This window comes from Paramacrobiotus metropolitanus, unplaced genomic scaffold, assembly GCF_019649055.1.
Source record: "Paramacrobiotus metropolitanus isolate TYO unplaced genomic scaffold, Prichtersi_v1.0 Parri_scaffold0000263, whole genome shotgun sequence".
Classification (NCBI taxonomy): Eukaryota; Metazoa; Tardigrada; class Eutardigrada; order Parachela; family Macrobiotidae; genus Paramacrobiotus; species Paramacrobiotus metropolitanus.
Window position 1 is genome coordinate 12,467 of NW_026570483.1, and position 23,756 is coordinate 36,222.

Here is a 23,756-nt window from a genome sequence, read left to right on the forward strand (position 1 = left end):
TAAAATAAGAAAACCAAAAACGTAATACTGCCAAAACTATGTAGTTTAATTTTGATAACTTTCGTTGTTTTGTTTAATTGCTGTAATTTTTCTCATTTGTATTCCTTTTTGTTTTTTGTCAAAATTCTGTGTTCATTCAAAAAATTTTACATTGTTCGCAGAATAAAAATGGCAACCAGTTATATTTGGAACCAAAACATATCAACACAGAATTTCAATCGGAAACATGTCCTGTTTTTTCTAGAAATCTGTCGATTACGCATTAACACGGAGTAATCATTTAAAGGATAAAATTATATTTTCCTGAACAAATCAATAGAAAATGACTAATGGGCTACCTGCTGACGGTCTACAGTATTACAGACAATCGTATGCACCGGAGGTGCATAACTTACGAGGCCACGCTGTCGGCCGCAGTCTACTTGTTATGTCTGTAATACTTATATAGATCGAAATGGGTGCTACCTACCTGATACTAGCGTCCGCCACTCCCACTCTGACCCACCCCAAAAGTTCCCGTCATTGAAGCGGCCGGTACTAAATGTGACCTTACATTTGCAAATCTCAAGATTCATTGCGTTCAGCCGTATTCAAGAATTCGATGAACCGGCTGAACCGACCATCAGACCCGAAAACGAACTAGTGAACCTTTTTTCTCGCGTCAAATCATTTTGGGTAGCCGGCAAAGACATTTTTTCCAAAAGGTCACCCGCCATAGTTATACACTATAAATGGTCACGTGACCACCGAATCTATGGTTAGGAAAGGTCACCCGGGTGACCTCTAACCGGTTTCTGACTCAGGAAGAAAAACTAATAGTACCTGTCCATAAAAAACAACGTTAAAGTTTGAAATTACCGAAACCTATTAAGCCACGCCCACAAACCCAGTTACATAGGTAACACGCAACCACAAGTAGTGACCAACAAGTATTTCATACTATTCCTGCTCATAAAACGTGACAAATCAAATAAAATAAAAATCTTTACCGTTACCAGTGAATTACTAGGTAACCGACCCTATGTCATGGTAACCACTGCAGTAACAGGTACCGTTACAACGGTGGTAGCTGATACTGATATCGTTTTGGTTACCGTTTTATTAGTCACATTAGTAGCGGGCACCGCTACTAATTTAATAACGAAAACCGGTACTACCGCTATCATTGTAGTAACGGGTACCGTTATTAAAGTGGTAACGGGCACCGTTACCATGGTGACAACAAGTTACCAACAATGTTTACAGAGAAACGATTGCTAGCGGCGTCGCAAACTAAGATAACGGCTTTGCAATCACAGCAGACTGTACGGGAAGTCAAATAGGGGTGCTTTGGACTTGGTTACATATGGTAACCATATATATTACAATGGTACCGCTACCGTTACCAAAGGTCATGGGGTTAGATACCAAAATCTTTTACTTTTTCGGACTCAGAAAGAGAAACTGATCAAAACCGTCCATAGAACACATAGTTTTTGTGCCACCGGGCCATTTTCACTTAAACCCCGCCTTCGGACGATCAGGATTGGTCGGTGGGCGTTATTATGTCTGTAATACTTATATAGATCGAAATGGGTGCTACCTACCTGATACTAGCGTCCGCCACTCCCACTCTGACCCACCCCAAAAGTTCCCGTCATTGAAGCGGCCGGTACTAAATGTGACCTTACATTTGCAAATCTCAAGATTCATTGCGTTCAGCCGTATTCAAGAATTCGATGAACCGGCTGAACCGACCATCAGACCCGAAAACGAACTAGTGAACCTTTTTTCTCGCGTCAAATTGTTTTGGGTAGCCAGCAAAGACATTTTTTCAAAAGGTCACCCGCCATAGTTATACACTATAAATGGTCACGTGACCACCGAATCTATGGTTAGGAAAGGTCACCCGGGTGACCTCTAACCGGTTTCTGACTCAGGAAGAAAAACTAATAGTACCTGTCCATAAAAAACAACGTTAAAGTTTGAAATTACCGAAACCTATTAAGCCACGCCCACAAACCCAGTTACATAGGTAACACGCAACCACAAGTAGTGACCAACAAGTATTTCATACTATTCCTGCTCATAAAAACGTGACAAATCAAATAAAATAAAAATCTTTACCGTTACCAGTGAATTACTAGGTAACCGACCCTATGTCATGGTAACCACTGCAGTAACAGGTACCGTTACAACGGTGGTAGCTGATACTGATATCGTTTTGGTTACCGTTTTATTAGTCACATTAGTAGCGGGCACCGCTACTAATTTAATAACGAAAACCGGTACTACCGCTATCATTGTAGTAACGGGTACCGTTATTAAAGTGGTAACGGGCACCGTTACCATGGTGACAACAAGTTACCAACAATGTTTACAGAGAAACGATTGCTAGCGGCGTCGCAAACTAAGATAACGGCTTTGCAATCACAGCAGACTGTACGGGAAGTCAAATAGGGGTGCTTTGGACTTGGTTACATATGGTAACCATATATATTACAATGGTACCGCTACCGTTACCAAAGGTCATGGAATTAGATACCAAAATCTTTTACTTTTTCGGACTCAGAAAGAGAAACTGATCAAAACCGTCCATAGAACACATAGTTTTTGTGCCACCGGGCCATTTTCACTTAAACCCCGCCTTCGGACGATCCGGATTGGTCGGTGGGCGTTATTATGTCTGTAATACTTATATAGATCGAAATGGGTGCTACCTACCTGATACTAGCGTCCGCCACTCCCACTCTGACCCACCCCAAAAGTTCCCGTCATTGAAGCGGCCGGTACTAAATGTGACCTTACATTTCCAAATCTCAAGATTCATTGCGTTCACCCGATTTCGAGATTTCGATGAACCGGCTGAACCGACTATCGACCAAAAACGAACTAGTGAACCTGTTTTTTCTCGCGTCAAATCATTTTGGGTAGTCGGCAAAAACTTTTTTCCCAAAGGTCACCCGCCAGAGTTATACACTATAAATGGTCACGTGACCACCGAATCTATGGTTAGGAAAGGTCACCCGGGTGACCTCTAACCGGTTTCTGACTCAGGAAGAAAAACTAATAGTACCTGTCCATAAAAAACAACGTTAAAGTTTGAAATTACCGAAACCTATTAAGCCACGCCCACAAACCCAGTTACATAGGTAACACGCAACCACAAGTAGTGACCAACAAGTATTTCATACTATTCCTGCTCATAAAAACGTGACAAATCAAATAAAATAAAAATCTTTACCGTTACCAGTGAATTACTAGGTAACCGACCCTATGTCATGGTAACCACTGCAGTAACAGGTACCGTTACAACGGTGGTAGCTGATACTGATATCGTTTTGGTTACCGTTTTATTAGTCACATTAGTAGCGGGCACCGCTACTAATTTAATAACGAAAACCGGTACTACCGCTATCATTGTAGTAACGGGTACCGTTATTAAAGTGGTAACGGGCACCGTTACCATGGTGACAACAAGTTACCAACAATGTTTACAGAGAAACGATTGCTAGCGGCGTCGCAAACTAAGATAACGGCTTTGCAATCACAGCAGACTGTACGGGAAGTCAAATAGGGGTGCTTTGGACTTGGTTACATATGGTAACCATATATATTACAATGGTACCGCTACCGTTACCAAAGGTCATGGGGTTAGATACCAAAATCTTTTACTTTTTCGGACTCAGAAAGAGAAACTGATCAAAACCGTCCATAGAACACATAGTTTTTGTGCCACCGGGCCATTTTCACTTAAACCCCGCCTTCGGACGATCCGGATTGGTCGGTGGGCGTTATTATGTCTGTAATACTTATATAGATCGAAATGGGTGCTACCTACCTGATACTAGCGTCCGCCACTCCCACTCTGACCCACCCCAAAAGTTCCCGTCATTGAAGCGGCCGGTACTAAATGTGACCTTACATTTGCAAATCTCAAGATTCATTGCGTTCAGCCGATTTCGAGATTTCGATGAACCGGCTGAACCGACTATCCTACCAAAAAACGAACTAGTGAACCTGTTTTCTCACGTCAAATCATTTTGGGTAGTCGGCAAAAACTTTTTTCCCAAAGGTCACCCGCCAGAGTTATACACTATAAATGGTCACGTGACCACCGAATCTATGGTTAGGAAAGGTCACCCGGGTGACCTCTAACCGGTTTCTGACTCAGGAAGAAAAACTAATAGTACCTGTCCATAAAAACAACGTTAAAGTTTGAAATTACCGAAACCTATTAAGCCACGCCCACAAACCCAGTTACATAGGTAACACGCAACCACAAGTAGTGACCAACAAGTATTTCATACTATTCCTGCTCATAAAAACGTGACAAATCAAATAAAATAAAATCTTTACCGTTACCAGTGAATTACTAGGTAACCGACCCTATGTCATGGTAACCACTGCAGTAACAGGTACCGTTACAACGGTGGTAGCTGATACTGATATCGTTTTGGTTACCGTTTTATTAGTCACATTAGTAGCGGGCACCGCTACTAATTTAATAACGAAAACCGGTACTACCGCTATCATTGTAGTAACGGGTACCGTTATTAAAGTGGTAACGGGCACCGTTACCATGGTGACAACAAGTTACCAACAATGTTTACAGAGAAACGATTGCTAGCGGCGTCGCAAACTAAGATAACGGCTTTGCAATCACAGCAGACTGTACGGGAAGTCAAATAGGGGTGCTTTGGACTTGGTTACATATGGTAACCATATATATTACAATGGTACCGCTACCGTTACCAAAGGTCATGGGGTTAGATACCAAAATCTTTTACTTTTTCGGACTCAGAAAGAGAAACTGATCAAAACCGTCCATAGAACACATAGTTTTTGTGCCACCGGGCCATTTTCACTTAAACCCCGCCTTCGGACGATCAGGATTGGTCGGTGGGCGTTATTATGTCTGTAATACTTATATAGATCGAAATGGGTGCTACCTACCTGATACTAGCGTCCGCCACTCCCACTCTGACCCACCCCAAAAGTTCCCGTCATTGAAGCGGCCGGTACTAAATGTGACCTTACATTTGCAAATCTCAAGATTCATTGCGTTCACCCGATTTCGAGATTTCGATGAACCGGCTGAACCGACTATCCTACCAAAAAACGAACTAGTGAACCTGTTTTCTCACGTCAAATCATTTTGGGTAGTCGGCAAAAACTTTTTTCCCAAAGGTCACCCGCCAGAGTTATACACTATAAATGGTCACGTGACCACCGAATCTATGGTTAGGAAAGGTCACCCAGGTGACCTTTTACCAATTTCTGACTCAGGAAGAAAAACTAATAGTATTTGCCCATAAAAAACAACGTTGAAATTTGAAATTACCGAAACTCATTAAGCCACGCCCAAAAACCAAGTTACATAGGTAACACGTAACCAAAAGATGTGACCGACATGTATTTCATACTATTTTGCTCAAAAAAGACGTGACATTTCAAACAAAGAAGAAATCGTCGCAGTTACAAGTAACTACACGGTAACCGACTATATGTCATGGTAACCAATGCAGTAACAGGTGCCGTTACAACGGTGGTAGCTGATACTGCTATCATTTTGGTACCGGTTTTAGTTACATTAGTAGCGGCACCGCTACTAATTTAATAACGAATTGGTACTACAGTGATAGCGGTACCGCTATCACTGTAGTAACGGGTACCGTTATTACAGTGGTAACGGGCACCGTTACCATGTTGGTAACGGGTTACCAACAATGTTTACAGAGCAAACTGTTGCAAACAGCGTCGCAAATGAAGCTAACGACTTGGCAATCACAGCAGACTGTGTGGGAAGTCAAATAGGGTGCTTTGGACTTGGTACATATGGTAACCATATATATTACAATGGTAACGCTACCGTTACCAAAGGTCATGGGGTCAGATATCAAAATCTTTTATTTTTTTGGACTCAGGAAGAGAAACTGATCAAAACCGGTCCATAAAACACGGATAGTTTTTGTGCCACCGGCCATTTTCACTTAAACCCCGCCTTCGGACGATCCGGATTGGTCGGTGGGCGTTATTATGTCTGTAATACTTATATAGATCGAAATGGGTGCTACCTACCTGATACTAGCGTCCGCCACCCCACTCTGACCCACCCCAAAAGTTCCCCGTCATTGAAGCGGCCGGTACTAAATGTGACCTTACATTTGCAAATCTGAAGATTCATTGCGTTCACCCGATTTCGAGGTTTCGATGAACCGGCTGAACCGACTATCAGACCAAAAAACGAACTATTGAACCTTTTTTTTCACGTCAAATCATTCTGGGTAGTCGGCGGCGTGACCGGCATGCGGACATCAATGCCGCGCGGGCGGAGTCAGCCACCGCAACCGGCGCCCGGGAAAGAGTGCGTGCTGCGTGGCGAATGCAGCAGGCTGTTATGGCGGAGGAGAGGCGGGACTTCAAGGAAACACCATCAGGTCCACGCCGGCGTCCGGGAAGACCGGTGTTTTCCACGACCAAACACCGGCGGACACTGAACCTGTTCCGCCTCTCCTGCCGGCCCGTCGGTCACTGGCGGTCAAACCAAGTGCCGGTTCGCCGGAGCCGCAAGCGTCGCCAACAAGTGCTGCGGACCCACCAGTTGTCCCGGTGCACCACCCTGCGGACATGGACGAACTCCTTGAGTTCTGAGCCTGATGTAGGAGACCAGAAGTTCCAGGCGCCGTCCACTCCACAGTCCTACGGGTGGTTCGCCGCGACAACCGATGGGTACACAAATAGGTTATATTTTGTGTTTTTGGTAGTTTGATTTTTCTTTTCTTTTTTTTATTTTGTCATAATTAAAATAAAATAAAAATAATAAAATTGCAAAACTGCCCAAAAAAGCTGTTTGTTGTGTTGGTGTTTGTTGTGTGGTTTTTTATGTTGTTTTTGTTCAAATGTTCAAATAAAATTAAAGTAAAATAAAACGAAAAAACGCAAAACTGCCAAAAATATGATGTAATTTAATTTTCAAAATATTTTGTTGTTTTGTTTATTTGCTCTTTTGTTTACCTTTTTGTTTTTTTGTGTAAAATTTGTGTTCATTGGTTAAACTGAAGATAAAACCGAAGAAACCATAATACAGTCAACATGAAGTTTGAAGTGCATTCCTAGATTATTCAGAACCACATCACATTACAAGTGCCTTCCACCCACTTCCTGGTCCGCTTACTTTCTATCAATACCTCAAATATCTAGCAAGGTTTTACCTGCCAATTACCTGAGCCTGTCAATTGCTGACTAAAGTGTGCGACCATTTGAATTAACAAATCCAAAAGGAAAAGACTAAAACAACTAATTCGTTGTTGCTGACGGTCAACAGTATTACAGACAATCGTATGCACCGGAGGTGCATAACGAGGCCTGCCCCTTACGAGGCCACGCTGTCGGCCGCAGTCTACTTGTAATACTTATATGATTAGGAAGGTGGTACCTACCTGATACGAACGTCCGCCACGCCCACTCTGACCCACCCCAAAAGTTTCCGTCATTAAAGCGGCCGGTACTAAATGTGACCTTACATTTGCAAATCTCAAGATTCATTGCGTTCAGCCGTATTCAAGAATTCGATGAACCGGCTGAACCGACCATCAGACCCGAAAACGAACTAGTGAACCTTTTTTCTCGCGTCAAATTATTTTGGGTAGCCGGCAAAGACATTTTTCAAAAGGTCACCCGCCATAGTTATACACTATAAATGGTCACGTGACCACCGAATCTATGGTTAGGAAAGGTCACCCGGGTGACCTCTAACCGGTTTCTGACTCAGGAAGAAAACTAATAGTACCTGTCCATAAAAAACAACGTTAAAGTTTGAAATTACCGAAACCTATTAAGCCACGCCCACAAACCCAGTTACATAGGTAACACGCAACCACAAGTAGTGACCAACAAGTATTTCATACTATTCCTGCTCACAAAAAACGTGACAAATCAAATAAAATAAAATCTTTACCGTTACCAGTGAATTACTAGGTAACCGACCCTATGTCATGGTAACCACTGCAGTAACAGGTACCGTTACAACGGTGGTAGCTGATACTGATATCGTTTTGGTTACCGTTTTATTAGTTACATTAGTAGCGGGCACCGCTACTAATTTAATAACGAAACCGGTACTACCGCTATCATTGTAGTAACGGGTACCGTTATTAAAGTGGTAACGGGCACCGTTACCATGGTGACAACAAGTTACCAACAATGTTTACAGAGCAAACGATTGCTAGCGGCGTCGCAAACTAAGATAACGGCTTTGCAATCACAGCAGACTGTACGGGAAGTCAAATAGGGGTGCTTTGGACTTGGTTACATATGGTAACCATATATATTACAATGGTACCGCTACCGTTACCAAAGGTCATGGGGTTAGATACCAAAATCTTTTACTTTTTCGGACTCAGAAAGAGAAACTGATCAAAACCGTCCATAGAACACATAGTTTTTGTGCCACCGGGCCATTTTCACTTAAACCCCGCCTTCGGACGATCAGGATTGGTCGGTGGGCGTTATTATGTCTGTAATACTTATATGATTAGGAAGGGGTGGTACCTACCTGATACGAACGTCCGCCACGCCCACTCTGACCCACCGCAAAAGTTTCCGTCATTAAAGCGGCCGGTACTAAATGTGACCTTACATTTGCAAATCTAAAGATTCATTGCGTTCACCCGATTTCGAGATTTCGATGAACCGGCTGAACCGACCATCAGACCCGAAAACGAACTAGTGAACCTTTTTTCTCGCGTCAAATTATTTTGGGTAGCCAGCAAAGACATTTTTTCAAAAGGTCACCCGCCATAGTTATACACTATAAATGGTCACGTGACCACCGAATCTATGGTTAGGAAAGGTCACCCGGGTGACCTCTAACCGGTTTCTGACTCAGGAAGAAAAACTAATAGTACCTGTCCATAAAAAACAACGTTAAAGTTTGAAATTACCGAAACCTATTAAGCCACGCCCACAAACCCAGTTACATAGGTAACACGCAACCACAAGTAGTGACCAACAAGTATTTCATACTATTCCTGCTCACAAAAACGTGACAAATCAAATAAAATAAAATCTTTACCGTTACCAGTGAATTACTAGGTAACCGACCCTATGTCATGGTAACCACTGCAGTAACAGGTACCGTTACAACGGTGGTAGCTGATACTGATATCGTTTTGGTTACCGTTTTATTATCACATTAGTAGCGGGCACCGCTACTAATTTAATAACGAAAACCGGTACTACCGCTATCATTGTAGTAACGGGTACCGTTATTAAAGTGGTAACGGGCACCGTTACCATGGTGACAACAAGTTACCAACAATGTTTACAGAGCAAACGATTGCTAGCGGCGTCGCAAACTAAGATAACGGCTTTGCAATCACAGCAGACTGTACGGGAAGTCAAATAGGGGTGCTTTGGACTTGGTTACATATGGTAACCATATATATTACAATGGTACCGCTACCGTTACCAAAGGTCATGGGGTTAGATACCAAAATCTTTTACTTTTTCGGACTCAGAAAGAGAAACTGATCAAAACCGTCCATAGAACACATAGTTTTTGTGCCACCGGGCCATTTTCACTTAAACCCCGCCTTCGGACGATCAGGATTGGTCGGTGGGCGTTATTATGTCTGTAATACTTATATGATTAGGAAGGGGTGGTACCTACCTGATACGAACGTCCGCCACGCCCACTCTGACCCACCGCAAAAGTTTCCGTCATTAAAGCGGCCGGTACTAAATGTGACCTTACATTTGCAAATCTAAAGATTCATTGCGTTCACCCGATTTCGAGATTTCGATGAACCGGCTGAACCGACCATCAGACCCGAAAACGAACTAGTGAACCTTTTTTCTCGCGTCAAATTATTTTGGGTAGCCAGCAAAGACATTTTTTCAAAAGGTCACCCGCCATAGTTATACACTATAAATGGTCACGTGACCACCGAATCTATGGTTAGGAAAGGTCACCCGGGTGACCTCTAACCGGTTTCTGACTCAGGAAGAAAAACTAATAGTACCTGTCCATAAAAAACAACGTTAAAGTTTGAAATTACCGAAACCTATTAAGCCACGCCCACAAACCCAGTTACATAGGTAACACGCAACCACAAGTAGTGACCAACAAGTATTTCATACTATTCCTGCTCACAAAAAACGTGACAAATCAAATAAAATAAAAATCTTTACCGTTACCAGTGAATTACTAGGTAACCGACCCTATGTCATGGTAACCACTGCAGTAACAGGTACCGTTACAACGGTGGTAGCTGATACTGATATCGTTTTGGTTACCGTTTTATTAGTCACATTAGTAGCGGGCACCGCTACTAATTTAATAACGAAACCGGTACTACCGCTATCATTGTAGTAACGGGTACCGTTATTAAAGTGGTAACGGGCACCGTTACCATGGTGACAACAAGTTACCAACAATGTTTACAGAGCAAACGATTGCTAGCGGCGTCGCAAACTAAGATAACGGCTTTGCAATCACAGCAGACTGTACGGGAAGTCAAATAGGGGTGCTTTGGACTTGGTTACATATGGTAACCATATATATTACAATGGTACCGCTACCGTTACCAAAGGTCATGGGGTTAGATACCAAAATCTTTTACTTTTTCGGACTCAGAAAGAGAAACTGATCAAAACCGTCCATAGAACACATAGTTTTTGTGCCACCGGGCCATTTTCACTTAAACCCCGCCTTCGGACGATCAGGATTGGTCGGTGGGCGTTATTATGTCTGTAATACTTATATGATTAGGAAGGGGTGGTACCTACCTGATACGAACGTCCGCCACGCCCACTCTGACCCACCCCAAAAGTTCCCGTCATTGAAGCGGCCGGTACTAAATGTGACCTTACATTTGCAAATCTCAAGATTCATTGCGTTCAGCCGTATTCAAGAATTCGATGAACCGGCTGAACCGACCATCAGACCCGAAAACGAACTAGTGAACCTTTTTTCTCGCGTCAAATTGTTTTGGGTAGCCAGCAAAGACATTTTTTCAAAAGGTCACCCGCCATAGTTATACACTATAAATGGTCACGTGACCACCGAATCTATGGTTAGGAAAGGTCACCCGGGTGACCTCTAACCGGTTTCTGACTCAGGAAGAAAAACTAATAGTACCTGTCCATAAAAAACAACGTTAAAGTTTGAAATTACCGAAACCTATTAAGCCACGCCCACAAACCCAGTTACATAGGTAACACGCAACCACAAGTAGTGACCAACAAGTATTTCATACTATTCCTGCTCACAAAACGTGACAAATCAAATAAAATAAAATCTTTACCGTTACCAGTGAATTACTAGGTAACCGACCCTATGTCATGGTAACCACTGCAGTAACAGGTACCGTTACAACGGTGGTAGCTGATACTGATATCGTTTTGGTTACCGTTTTATTAGTCACATTAGTAGCGGGCACCGCTACTAATTTAATAACGAAAACCGGTACTACCGCTATCATTGTAGTAACGGGTACCGTTATTAAAGTGGTAACGGGCACCGTTACCATGGTGACAACAAGTTACCAACAATGTTTACAGAGCAAACGATTGCTAGCGGCGTCGCAAACTAAGATAACGGCTTTGCAATCACAGCAGACTGTACGGGAAGTCAAATAGGGGTGCTTTGGACTTGGTTACATATGGTAACCATATATATTACAATGGTACCGCTACCGTTACCAAAGGTCATGGGGTTAGATACCAAAATCTTTTACTTTTCGGACTCAGAAGAGAAACTGATCAAAACCGTCCATAGAACACATAGTTTTTGTGCCACCGGGCCATTTTCACTTAAACCCCGCCTTCGGACGATCAGGATTGGTCGGTGGGCGTTATTATGTCTGTAATACTTATATAGATCGAAATGGGGGTGGTACCTACCTGATACTAGCGTCCGCCACTCCACTCTGACCCACCCCAAAGTTCCGTCATTGAAGCGGCCGGTACTAAATGTGACCTTACATTTGCAAATCTCAAGATTCATTGCGTTCACCCGATTTCGAGATTTCGATGAACCGGCTGAACCGACCATCAGACCGAAAACGAACTAGTGAACCTTTTTTCTCGCGTCAAATTATTTTGGGTAGTCGGCAAAGACATTTTTCCCAAAGGTCACCCGCCAGAGTTATACACTATAAATGGTCACGTGACCACCGAATCTATGGTTAGGAAAGGTCACCCGGGTGACCTCTAACCGGTTTCTGACTCAGGAAGAAAAACTAATAGTACCTGTCCATAAAAACAACGTTAAAGTTTGAAATTACCGAAACCTATTAAGCCACGCCCACAAACCCAGTTACATAGGTAACACGCAACCACAAGTAGTGACCAACAAGTATTTCATACTATTCCTGCTCATAAAAACGTGACAAATCAAATAAAATAAAAATCTTTACCGTTACCAGTGAATTACTAGGTAACCGACCCTATCATGGTAACCACTGCAGTAACAGGTACCGTTACAACGGTGGTAGCTGATACTGATATCGTTTTGGTTACCGTTTTATTAGTCACATTAGTAGCGGGCACCGCTACTAATTTAATAACGAAAACCGGTACTACCGCTATCATTGTAGTAACGGGTACCGTTATTAAAGTGGTAACGGGCACCGTTACCATGGTGACAACAAGTTACCAACAATGTTTACAGAGCAAACGATTGCTAGCGGCGTCGCAAACTAAGATAACGGCTTTGCAATCACAGCAGACTGTACGGGAAGTCAAATAGGGGTGCTTTGGACTTGGTTACATATGGTAACCATATATATTACAATGGTACCGCTACCGTTACCAAAGGTCATGGGGTTAGATACCAAAATCTTTTACTTTTCGGACTCAGAAGAGAAACTGATCAAAACCGTCCATAGAACACATAGTTTTTGTGCCCACCGGGCCATTTCACTTAAACCCCGCCTTCGGACGATCAGGATTGGTCGGTGGGCGTTATTATGTCTGTAATACTTATATAGATCGAAATGGGGGTGCTACCTACCTGATACGAGTCGTCCGCCACCCACTCTGACCCACCCCAAAAGTTTCCCGTCATTAAAGCGGCCGGTACTAAATGTGACCTTACATTTGCAAATCTCAAGATTCATTGCGTTCATCCGATTTCGAGATTTCGATGAACCGGCTGAACCGACCATCAGACCGAAAACGAACTAGTGAACCTTTTTTCTCGCGTCAAATTATTTTGGGTAGTCGGCAAACTTTTTTCAAAGGTCACCCGCCATAGTTATACACTATAAATGGTCACGTGACCACCGAATCTATGGTTAGGAAAGGTCACCCGGGTGACCTCTAACCGGTTTCTGACTCAGGAAGAAAAAACTAATAGTACCTGTCCATAAAAAACAACGTTAAAGTTTGAAATTACCGAAACCTATTAAGCCACGCCCACAAACCCAGTTACATAGGTAACACGCAACCACAAGTAGTGACCAACAAGTATTTCATACTATTCCTGCTCACAAAACGTGACAAATCAAATAAAATAAAAAATCTTTACCGTTACCAGTGAATTACTAGGTAACCGACCCTATGTCATGGTAACCACTGCAGTAACAGGTACCGTTACAACGGTGGTAGCTGATACTGATATCGTTTTGGTTACCGTTTTATTAGTCACATTAGTAGCGGGCACCGCTACTAATTTAATAACGAAAACCGGTACTACCGCTATCATTGTAGTAACGGGTACCGTTATTAAAGTGGTAACGGGCACCGTTACCATGGTGACAACAAGTTACCAACAATGTTTACAGAGCAAACGATTGCTAGCGGCGTCGCAAACTAAGATAACGGCTTTGCAATCACAGCAGACTGTACGGGAAGTCAAATAGGGGTGCTTTGGACTTGGTTACATATGGTAACCATATATATTACAATGGTACCGCTACCGTTACCAAAGGTCATGGGGTTAGATACCAAAATCTTTTACTTTTCGGACTCAGAAGAGAAACTGATCAAAACCGTCCATAGAACACATAGTTTTTTGTGCCACCGGGCCATTTTCACTTAAACCCCGCCTTCGGACGATCAGGATTGGTCGGTGGGCGTTATTATGTCTGTAATACTTATATAGATCGAAATGGGTGCTACCTACCTGATACTAGCGTCCGCCACTCCCACTCTGACCCACCCCAAAAGTTTCCGTCATTAAAGCGTCCGGTACTAAATGTGACCTTACATTTGCAAATCTCAAGATTCATTGCGTTCACCCGATTTCGAGATTTCGATGAACCGGCTGAACCGACTATCAGACCAAAAAACGAACTAGTGAACCTTTTTTTCTCGCGTCAAATTATTTTGGGTAGTCGGCAGAACATTTTTTCCAAAGGTCACCCGCCATAGTTATACACTATAAATGGTCACGTGACCACCGAATCTATGGTTAGGAAAGGTCACCCGGGTGACCTCTAACCGGTTTCTGACTCAGGAAGAAAAACTAATAGTACCTGTCCATAAAACAACGTTAAAGTTTGAAATTACCGAAACCTATTAAGCCACGCCCACAAACCCAGTTACATAGGTAACACGCAACCACAAGTAGTGACCAACAAGTATTTCATACTATTCCTGCTCACAAAAACGTGACAAATCAAATAAAATAAAAATCTTTACCGTTACCAGTGAATTACTAGGTAACCGACCCCTATGTCATGGTAACCACTGCAGTAACAGGTACCGTTACAACGGTGGTAGCTGATACTGATATCGTTTTGGTTACCGTTTTATTAGTTACATTAGTAGCGGGCACCGCTACTAATTTAATAACGAAAACCGGTACTACCGCTATCATTGTAGTAACGGGTACCGTTATTAAAGTGGTAACGGGCACCGTTACCATGGTGACAACAAGTTACCAACAATGTTTACAGAGCAAACGATTGCTAGCGGCGTCGCAAACTAAGATAACGGCTTTGCAATCACAGCAGACTGTACGGGAAGTCAAATAGGGGTGCTTTGGACTTGGTTACATATGGTAACCATATATATTACAATGGTACCGCTACCGTTACCAAAGGTCATGGGGTTAGATACCAAAATCTTTTACTTTTCGGACTCAGAAGAGAAACTGATCAAAACCGTCCATAGAACACATAGTTTTTGTGCCACCGGGCCATTTTCACTTAAACCCCGCCTTCGGACGATCCGGATTGGTCGGTGGGCGTTATTATGTCTGTAATACTTATATAGATCGAAATGGGTGCTACCTACCTGATACTAGCGTCCGCCACTCCCACTCTGACCCACCCCAAAAGTTCCCGTCATTGAAGCGGCCGGTACTAAATGTGACCTTACATTTCCAAATCTCAAGATTCATTGCGTTCACCCGATTTCGAGATTTCGATGAACCGGCTGAACCGACCATCAGACCCGAAAACGAACTAGTGAACCTTTTTTCTCGCGTCAAATTATTTTGGGTAGCCGGCAAAAACTTTTTCCAAAGGTCACCCGCCATAGTTATACACTATAAATGGTCACGTGACCACCGAATCTATGGTTAGGAAAGGTCACCCGGGTGACCTCTAACCGGTTTCTGACTCAGGAAGAAAAACTAATAGTACCTGTCCATAAAAAACAACGTTAAAGTTTGAAATTACCGAAACCTATTAAGCCACGCCCACAAACCCAGTTACATAGGTAACACGCAACCACAAGTAGTGACCAACAAGTATTTCATACTATTCCTGCTCATAAAACGTGACAAATCAAATAAAATAAAATCTTTACCGTTACCAGTGAATTACTAGGTAACCGACCTATGTCATGGTAACCACTGCAGTAACAGGTACCGTTACAACGGTGGTAGCTGATACTGATATCGTTTTGGTTACCGTTTTATTAGTTACATTAGTAGCGGGCACCGCTACTAATTTAATAACGAAAACCGGTACTACCGCTATCATTGTAGTAACGGGTACCGTTATTAAAGTGGTAACAGGCACCGTACCATGGTGACAACAAGTGGTTACCTACAAACTGATTACAGCAGAAAGTCGTTCTATTGGCCCCGCCAAAGTAAATCAGACGGCCATTTGCAATCACAGCCTTCGGAGACATTCATGGGAAGTCTAAATTTCGGTGCTTTGACCGGATTGATATGGCTGAACCATATCCCGAAAACGAACTAGTGAACCTTTTTTCTTCAAATCATTTTGGGTAGTCGGCAAAACTTTTTTCAAAAGGTCACCCGCCAGAGTTATACACTATAAATGGTCACGTGACCACCGAATCTATGGTTAGGAAAGGTCACCCGGGTGACCTCTAACCGGTTTCTGACTCAGGAAGAAAAACTAATAGTACCTGTCCATAAAAAAACAACGTTAAAGTTTGAAATTACCGAAACCTATTAAGCCACGCCCACAAACCCAGTTACATAGGTAACACGCAACCACAAGTAGTGACCAACAAGTATTTCATACTATTCCTGCTCATAAAACGTGACAAATCAAATAAAATAAAATCTTTACCGTTACCAGTGAATTACTAGGTAACCGACCTATGTCATGGTAACCACTGCAGTAACAGGTACCGTTACAACGGTGGTAGCTGATACTGATATCGTTTTGGTTACCGTTTTATTAGTCACATTAGTAGCGGGCACCGCTACTAATTTAATAACGAAAACCGGTACTACCGCTATCATTGTAGTAACGGGTACCGTTATTAAAGTGGTAACGGGCACCGTTACCATGGTGACAACAAGTTACCAACAATGTTTACAGAGCAAACGATTGCTAGCGGCGTCGCAAACTAAGATAACGGCTTTGCAATCACAGCAGACTGTACGGGAAGTCAAATAGGGTGCTTTGGACTTGGTTACATATGGTAACCATATATATTACAATGGTACCGCTACCGTTACCAAAGGTCATGGGGTTAGATACCAAAATCTTTTACTTTTCGGACTCAGAAAGAGAAACTGATCAAAACCGTCCATAGAACACATAGTTTTTGTGCCACCGGGCCATTTTCACTTAAACCCCGCCTTCGGACGATCAGGATTGGTCGGTGGGCGTTATTATGTCTGTAATACTTATATAGATCGAAATGGGTGCTACCTACCTGATACTAGCGTCCGCCACTCCCACTCTGACCCACCCCAAAAGTTCCCGTCATTGAAGCGGCCGGTACTAAATGTGACCTTACATTTGCAAATCTCAAGATTCATTGCGTTCACCCGATTTCGAGATTTCGATGAACCGGCTGAACCGACTATCCTACCAAAAAACGAACTAGTGAACCTGTTTTCTCACGTCAAATCATTTTGGGTAGTCGGCAAAAACTTTTTTCCCAAAGGTCACCCGCCAGAGTTATACACTATAAATGGTCACGTGACCACCGAATCTATGGTTAGGAAAGGTCACCCGGGTGACCTCTAACCGGTTTCTGACTCAGGAAGAAAAACTAATAGTACCTGTCCATAAAAAACAACGTTAAAGTTTGAAATTACCGAAACCTATTAAGCCACGCCCACAAACCCAGTTACATAGGTAACACGCAACCACAAGTAGTGACCAACAAGTATTTCATACTATTCCTGCTCATAAAAACGTGACAAATCAAATAAAATAAAATCTTTACCGTTACCAGTGAATTACTAGGTAACCGACCTATGTCATGGTAACCACTGCAGTAACAGGTACCGTTACAACGGTGGTAGCTGATACTGATATCGTTTTGGTTACCGTTTTATTAGTCACATTAGTAGCGGGCACCGCTACTAATTTAATAACGAAAACCGGTACTACCGCTATCATTGTAGTAACGGGTACCGTTATTAAAGTGGTAACGGGCACCGTTACCATGGTGACAACAAGTTACCAACAATGTTTACAGAGAAACGATTGCTAGCGGCGTCGCAAACTAAGATAACGGCTTTGCAATCACAGCAGACTGTACGGGAAGTCAAATAGGGTGCTTTGGACTTGGTTACATATGGTAACCATATATATTACAATGGTACCGCTACCGTTACCAAAGGTCATGGGGTTAGATACCAAAATCTTTTACTTTTTCGGACTCAGAAAGAGAAACTGATCAAAACCGTCCATAGAACACATAGTTTTTGTGCCACCGGGCCATTTTCACTTAAACCCCGCCTTCGGACGATCAGGATTGGTCGGTGGGCGTTATTATGTCTGTAATACTTATATAGATCGAAATGGGTGCTACCTACCTGATACTAGCGTCCGCCAATCCCACTCTGACCCACCCCAAAAGTTCCCGTCATTGAAGCGGCCGGTACTTCGGTTTTTTCGAAAAACGTGAACATACGCATGGGATGGTTTTCAACCGTTTTGTACTTTTTGGAACAGCGAGGCTTCCAAAACAAATAAAAACTGTGAAATTGGATGTAGCTTGGTTTACTTGGGCAGCACTGGGACGTACGACTCGGTACCGTTATAACAATAATGCTCATGAGACTCCAATATACGCAGGAGATGGTATTCAACGGTTTTGCACTTTTTCAATAGCGGAGTTTTCAAAACGAATAAAACTGTAAAATTGGACAATGTTTGGTTTGCTTGGGTAGTACCGAGACGTACTGCTCGGTACCGTTATAACAATGATACTCATGAAACTCGGATATATGCATGGGACGGTTTTCAACCGCTTTTCACTTTTTGTTTAGCAATGTCTCTAAACTTGATTGAATCTGGGAATTGTTGTGTGCGTTGAGTTTTTTTGGACTGTGCCGGGACGTAACACTCAGTTACCATTGTATTAAAGTTAACACTCAATAACCGTTGTAACGAACTCGTTACCAACACGTTACCTGTGCGAATCTGTCAAACGAATAGAGGTAGTTGTTTAATTCAGCCAAAGAAAATACTTCTTATGTCAGTAATACTGATATACTGCGAAGTACGTCGCTGCATTACTTGATACATAACCACTAGGTTGCTTTATACTAAACGAATACTGCTTGGCCAATCGTTGTATTCAAAACAATAACTCAATTATAGTGCTCATATTTTTTAATAGAGAAACCAATCGAAAAAACGGCTACAGCGTATGCACTTTGAGATCCCAGGAGATATCACTCGGAAGTTTCAGTACGCATGGGATGCACCAATGATTGAGCGGAACATTGCCATTCTTATGTCTAGTACAAAAGGAAACAAACGTAACAGGGCTGTCTTGCTGGCTGCACTAAACAAAGACTCTGGAGCCTGGTTGAATGCGTTGCCCGCTCCGTGTCTGGGAACATTCCCTACAAACGACGATGTGCGAATAGGTATCGCATTGCTGTTTAAAATAAGAAAACCAAAAACGTAATACTGCCAAAACTATGTAGTTTAATTTTGATAACTTTCGTTGTTTTGTTTAATTGCTGTAATTTTTCTCATTTGTATTCCTTTTGTTTTTGTCAAAATTCTGTGTTCATTCAAAAAATTTTACATTGTTCGCAGAATAAAAATGGCAACCAGTTATATTTGGAACCAAAACATATCAACACAGAATTTCAATCGGAAACATGTCCTGTTTTTTCTAGAAATCTGTCGATTACGCATTAACACGGAGTAATCATTTAAAGGATAAAATTATATTTTCCCGAACAAATCAATAGAAAATGACTAATGGGCTACCTGCTGACGGTCTACAGTATTACAGACAATCGTATGCACCGGAGGTGCATAACTTACGAGGCCACGCTGTCGGCCGCAGTCTACTTGTTATGTCTGTAATACTTATATAGATCGAAATGGGTGCTACCTACCTGATACTAGCGTCCGCCAATCCCACTCTGACCCACCCCAAAAGTTCCCGTCATTGAAGCGGCCGGTACTAAATGTGACCTTACATTTGCAAATCTCAAGATTCATTGCGTTCACCCGATTTCGAGATTTCGATGAACCGGCTGAACCGACTATCAGACCAAAAAACGAACTATTGAACCTTTTTTTCACGTCAAATCATTCTGGGTAGTCGGCAAAGACTTTTTCAAAAGGTCACCAACCAGAGTTATACACTATAAATGGTCACGTGACCACCGAATCTATGGTTAGGAAAGGTCACCCAGGTGACCTTTTACCAATTCTGACTCAGGAAGAAAAACTAATAGTATTTGCCCATAAAAAACAACGTTGAAATTTGAAATTACCGAAACTCATTAAGCCACGCCCAAAAACCAAGTTACATAGGTAACACGTAACCAAAAGATGTGACCGACATGTATTTCATACTATTTTTGCTCAAAAGACGTGACATTTCAAACAAAGAAGAAATCGTCGCAGTTACAAGTAACTTACACGGTAACCGACTATATGTCATGGTAACCAATGCAGTAACAGGTGCCGTTACAACGGTAGTAGCTGATACTGCTATCATTTTGGTACCGGTTTTAGTAGTTACATTAGTAGCGGGCACCGCTACTAATTTAATAACGAAAATTGGTACTACAGTGATAGCGGGTACCGCTATCACTGTAGTAACGGGTACCGTTACTACAGTGGTAACGGGCACCGTTACCATGTTGGTAACGGGTTACCAACAATGTTTACAGAGCAAACTGTTGCAAACAGCGTCGCAAATGAAGCTAACGACTTGGCAATTACAGCAGACTGTATGGGATGTCAAATAGGGGTGCTTTGGACTTGGTTACATATGGTAACCATATATATTACAATGGTAACGCTACCGTTACCAAAGGTCATGGGGTCAGATATCAAAATCTTTTACTTTTTTGGACTCAGGAAGAGAAACTGATCAAAACCGTCCATAGAACACGTAGTTTTGTGCCACCCGGCCATTTTCACTTAAACCCCGCCTCCCAACGATCCGGATTGGTCGGTGGGCGTTATTATGTCTGTAATACTTATATGATTAGGAAGGGGTGGTACCTACCTGATACGAACGTCCGCCACGCCCATCCTGACCCACCCCAAAAGTTTCCCTCATTAAAGCGGCCGGTACGATCGTTTTGTTCAAAATATTTACTGCACTGGAACGCTCGTATTTTTTAATGAAGAAACCGATCGAAAAAACCGAAAAATTTTGTTTTCGACGATCGTCTGAATCTTGAATTTTTTAGTGTTGTACAACATAATAATCTTTTTTATTTATTATAAATTGAAAAAGATGCCTCCCGTTCACCGAAATGTGCACGGTCAGTTCGCGGCTGCTGAGAGCTCGGTCCCACTCGCCCGGGTGCCGCGGTTCCGCGTCGGTCGAGACGCCCGCCAGCGCACGCCGCCAAGACATCGGCGGCGTGACCGGCATGCGGACATCAATGCCGCGCGGGCGGAGTCAGCCACCGCAACCGGCGCCCGGGAAAGAGTGCGTGCTGCGTGGCGAATGCAGCAGGCTGTTATGGCGGAGGAGAGGCGGGACTTCAAGGAAACACCATCAGGTCCACGCCGGCGTCCGGGAAGACCGGTGTTTTCCACGACCAAACACCGGCGGACACCGGAACCTGTTCCGCCTCTCCTGCCGGCCCGTCGGTCACTGGCGGTCAAACCAAGTGCCGGTTCGCCGGAGCCGCAAGCGTCGCCAACAAGTGCTGCGGACCCACCAGTTGTCCCGGTGCACCACCCTGCGGACATGGACGAACTCCTTGAGTTCGAGCCTGATGTAGGAGACCAGGAAGTTCCAGGCGCCGTCCACTCCACAGTCCTACGGGTGGTCCGCCGGGATAACCGATGGGTACACAAATAGGTTTTATTTTTGTTTTTTTGGTAGTTATGTTTTTTTCTTTTCTTTTTTTTATTTTGTCATAATTAAAATAAAATAAAAATAATAAAATTGCAAAACTGCCCAAAAAAAGCAGTTTGTTGTGTTGGTGTTTGTTGTGTGGTTTTTATGTTGTTTTTTGTTCAAATGTTCAAATAAAATTAAAGTAAAATAAAAAACGAAAAAACGGAAAACTGCCAAAAATATGATGTAATTTAATTTTCAAAATATTTTGTTGTTTTGTTTATTTGCTCTTTTGTTTACCTTTTTGTTTTTTGTGTAAAATTTGTGTTCATTGGTTAAACTGAAGATAAAAACCGAAGAAACCATAATACAGTCAACATGAAGTTTGAAGTGCATTCCTAGATTATTCAGAACCACATCACATTACAAGTGCCTTCCCACCCACTTCCTGGTCCGCTTACTTTCTATCAATACCTCAAATATCTAGCAAGGTTTTTACCTGCCAATTACCTGGAGCCTGTCAATTGCTGACTAAAAGTGTGCGACCATTTGAATTAACAAATCCAAAAGGAAAAGACTAAAACAACTAATTCGTTGTTGCTGACGGTCAACAGTATTACAGACAATCGTATGCACCGGAGGTGCATAACGAGGCCCGCCCTTACGAGGCCACGCTGTCGGCCGCAGTCTACTTGTTCCAATAGGTATCATCACAAAATGCAGTCCGACATCAAACCAGCCGGTCCCCGAATACGTCAACGCGATCATCCATAAAATGGCGACCATTGTCAGTTCTGTGCGGGTGCGGGAAAACTGTCGGTATTTATGGGGAAAACACAGCGCCACCACACGGTTAACGGCAATATACAAATCAAAAAAATACGCCGCAAACCGGCATCCCATCTGGATCCATTGGAAACCGTTGCAGTTTCGCGGGTCCATTTGCCAGTTGAACATGCGCTTGCGGTAAACACTACTGCCGACAATCGGAAAACTAAAGCCACATAATATCGAATACGCGATGAGACAATTAGCGATGAGTAATCCACAACCGGAGCGCAGTTTCCGGCTGCAACAGATCAAGCAAACGATTGTGAGATTGCCAAGGGCACCTTCCGTGCACAAGAAGAAATAGGCTGCGGCCCACGCATTCATCCAGTTAACGGGAATAGCGGTGAACGTTGTGTTGGATGATGAGTTTACACAGGAAACATTAGCCGGCGCCAAACTGCAGTTATTAAATCGCGCATTCATCCTCGCAAAAATTTATAACGCACTTCTGCACTCGAAACCGTTTATATAGTTCAGGTAAAAAGAATTTTCGTCACTGTTGTAGCATTTTCATCAAGCGTCTGTGATCCTGATTACTTTCGCTTCTGACGTACATGAATTACACGAAACTGATTAAAAAATGTTTTAGCGAAGATTAACATGCGGCGTTTGAGAGAGCAATTGCAGTATACACGCTAGTACATATACTGTACTGTGGTGCTAATGTTATGCCGGTAGCGTGCGGCTGCGTTCAAGGAAAACGCTTTCCTTGGCAGTGCCTGTCAGTGTGCCTAAGAAACCTAAGAGAATCGAAACCTTAACAATGGCTTGGTTGATCGCTAAGCGGGAAATCTAATCAGCCGGCCCACGTCGTGGTCAGATTGGAGTGTTGTTAGGCTCCCTCTGGGAATACTTTGTCGGTGATGATTGCGTCTGCCGCACCGGGAGCTCTGGTTCTTTTACCCTATCTCACACGAACCGGTCGTGCATAGAATTTCACGCTATTTAGCTGCAGATGTAATTACAGAAGAAGTGTTGGGATGGGCCGGCGTATTATTATATTTTATTAATAATTAATTTCTGAATTCGTCACAAAAATGCAGCGAAATGAAATGGAATGTCACAAAAATTGAATCCAATCCCCCTATAAATACTCCGTGTATCGCCGTATGCAGTCACCACGAGAGAGCATCTACCCGAGGCCGACACTACCGTGAGTCAATATTTTTAATGGTGAAACTTTTAATGGCATAGTTCTAGTGGTTTCTATGGCAACCCTAAGGCACAAATAAAGCTGGCTGGAAATTACTGCGTCTACAGTTCTGAACATAATT